Source organism: Prosopis cineraria, unplaced genomic scaffold (genome assembly GCF_029017545.1).
Source record: "Prosopis cineraria cultivar Desert tree isolate PC_DT_omini unplaced genomic scaffold, ASM2901754v1 PC5, whole genome shotgun sequence".
NCBI classification, from domain to species: domain Eukaryota; kingdom Viridiplantae; phylum Streptophyta; class Magnoliopsida; order Fabales; family Fabaceae; genus Prosopis; species Prosopis cineraria.
In genome coordinates this window covers 29,357,943-29,361,047 of record NW_026555336.1, presented here as the reverse complement: position 1 = coordinate 29,361,047, position 3,105 = coordinate 29,357,943, and the positions used below count along the sequence as shown (strand labels likewise).

Below are 3,105 nucleotides of genomic sequence, written 5' to 3'. Positions count from 1 at the left end.
TAGTTTTAAGTTATTGCCTAAACTTTTTTTTCATAAGAAAAGTAGTAAGGTGCAAATATATATAGAGATAGATAGATACTTTGTGACAAATTACACATATTAATGAAGCTTGTTAAATATAGTTTATAATCTTAAATTTTTAATAAACTTTAAATCCTCTTCACGAGAGCAAAAGAAAGAAATTTATTTGAGGAATGAGATCATGAGGGATAATATTAAAATTATTATTATTAATAAAATTATATTTTTATCAAAATATGTTATATTTTGGGACATCAAATTAATGAATTATTTTAAAAATGTGTTATAAATTGAAAGTATATAAGTATATATAAATAATTAAATATAAAAATATAAATGTATGATCATGAAAATTCCAAGAGCCTTGGAATCCGAGTTAGTGGAGTTTTTTCATTCCCCACAAACATGCCCTCCCCACCTCCTTGCCTCTTTTTCTTATTTCCCCACTTCTCTTTCTCTTTTTCCAACAAATAACACCAAATACTCTCTCTTCTCTCTTGTTTTTAAATAAATAGATAAATACATTTCTTAGATCTTCTTCATTTTTTTACTCAAATCACATCAATTTTAAACGCACAAATTTAATTTGGATTTCATGAATATTATATAATTTTTTAAACTTATATAAACATTTCCTGAAACGGAAAAATGCATTATACTACATATCTCATGTCTAAAAAGCCAAAAAAGAAAGGCCCTTTCTCTTCTATGTTTTCTAATTAAATTGTGATATACCTTTTTGTTTTATAAATGATCTTGTTGATTTTAAATACATAAGATATGAGATTATGAGGTCTATATAATTTAAATAAAATTTTATTCTGATTTAAAAAATAAAATAAATTATATATTTTTAAAAAAAATTAAATAAATTATATATATTTTTTTAAAAAATTAAAATAAAATTATAACAGTTTATCATAAAAAATATAATACTTTGGTGATTAAATTTAAATAATTTTTATGAACTACTCACACTAATAATTTTTGGACCATTCTTAATAATTTAATCAAAACATTTTTGGAAAGTTGATTATATTTATTTCTTCTAAGTAAATAATGAAAATATTTTTATAATATAATAATACTTATTTTTCAAAAAAAAAAATTCACTCTACCATAAATTTGGCCAAACCCATATTATTGTATCAGAAGACCAACCTAACCATCTTTTTTTTTTTTTTTCCTTCTTAAATTAAAAAAAATAAAACTAAGGAACGAAAAGCTAAAACCTTGCCTTTATATACGACCCATCATGTCCCCTCCCTTGGCCCTATGCTCATACTCTCTTCTTTTTCCTACTCTCTCTCTCCCCCTACCTTTGCAGCTTAATTAGTTAGCTACCCACCTTCATCATCTTCTTGAAGATGAATCATAGCCAAAACGATGCGTTCCACAAGACCGGTGGCGGCAGCGGCGACGATGAAGGATGTTATGTCCACCGGAGACGGTGGCGTTGGTGATGTCAAATAACGCAACACAACACAAGAAAACGAAAAGGCTTTGCAATTACGCTCTCCTGAGTTTCTAGCCCCCTCTGGTACGTACGTGCGAGAGGGGCAGAATTGGGAGATCGTTATTATTGCATTGCGGGGAATTGAGGGTAGCGGTCCGAATCTTATCTTTTAACTTTAGCTCTTTGGTCCTTCACTTTCTTTTTAATTCCTTGTTTAACCCTGGTTCTTGTGCTTTATAACGTTTTAGCCACTGATTCCACTTTTCCTTCTGTTTTTTTTTTTCCTCTGATCAAAGCATGGGATGTAAGAGATGCATACGAGGTTATAGCTATGAGCTTCTGAGGTGGGTTTGGTTCAAAGTTTGGATTTTTGGGACCATATTTCATGTTTGAAGGGTTTTGATCTCTCTTTAGAGAGAGAGAGAGAGAAGGATAGAGAGAGAGGGACTTGGTTTGTTGTTAGTATTGATGCTGCTTGGCATGCATCACTTACACCCATCAATGATATGCATTTTTATTTTGCTTTTTCTTTTTCTTCTCCTTCTTTCTTTTCTTTGTTTGTTTCATTCTTTGTCAGTCTCTGTGTCTTCAGCTTTTGATTTGATTTCTCTTCCTTCAATGGAAGATGCAAAGCAGAGACAATGATGGCTTACCAAACGAGATAAAAGAAAATGAGACAAAGTGAAAATGGTACTAAAGGTCACAGAGTATGACTTTGGTGAAACCAAGTTTTTCACTTTTGGACTTTTATTATTATTGTTATTATTTAACCCTTCACGTCAATTTTCTCTTGACTGACACAAATGATCATCATGACGAGTTAATAGATAATTGGATATTCTAATGTGAGTGTGGTTGAATTGAATCACAAGATATGAATCAGATTGGATACTTGTTTTGTGTCCTTTTCTAATAAGCTATGATTTATAAATTATATAGACCTAACATGGAATGATACTAACTTTTTAAAGTCCATATTTGTGTCTACGTACGTTCCTGAGAATATAAATAATCAGTTTAGTCTCAAATTTTTCCAGTTGGGGTCTAATTTAATTAATACCTTCAATCCATATAATAAAGATTCAACAGAGTTTTATGTTAATTGTCAAGGGTTCAAAAATTACAGGAACACAGGCCGATTATAAACAACTCTTTTCTTTTTATCAAGATTTAGAGCCGATTATACAGAAACACGGGCGTGTTTAAAAATAAAAATAAAAAATAAAAGAATGAAGGTTTTGTTTATATATATAATTTAAATAAAAATGGAACCAATACTAATTTGTAAGCATTCAAAGTTTGGGATCATGTCAACAATTGTTAATATAAAAGAATTTATAACTAAAACAAAAAAGGTTTGCTTGATTGACTCAACATTAACTTATGTTTATGCTTATGTTGAGTTGTTTAATCAATAGAGGATAATTATGACCCGGAAAAAAGAAGGAAGAGAATGAGGGCAGTATAGTTTGGATATTTTTCAGGAATCTAATATGATCTTGTGCAAAGATCTATATATTTTTCTATAAAATAAAAAAATTAATAACTTATATACTAATAATATACGTTGCCAAAAAAATCATGAAAAATATAACTTTAAGAATTCTGTGTGATGTGATGATATACTG

At 29.1% G+C, this 3,105-nt stretch overlaps 1 long non-coding RNA gene across 1 annotated transcript; it reads left to right on the top strand.

Annotated features, from left to right (window-relative positions):
* The first annotated feature begins 1,301 nt into the window (after positions 1-1,301).
* Positions 1,302-2,011, top strand: LOC129312073 (uncharacterized). Its single transcript, XR_008593449.1, has 2 exons — positions 1,302-1,624; positions 1,774-2,011. It is a non-coding gene; the product is annotated as an uncharacterized LOC129312073 (long non-coding RNA).
* Positions 2,012-3,105: the final 1,094 nt, after the last annotated feature.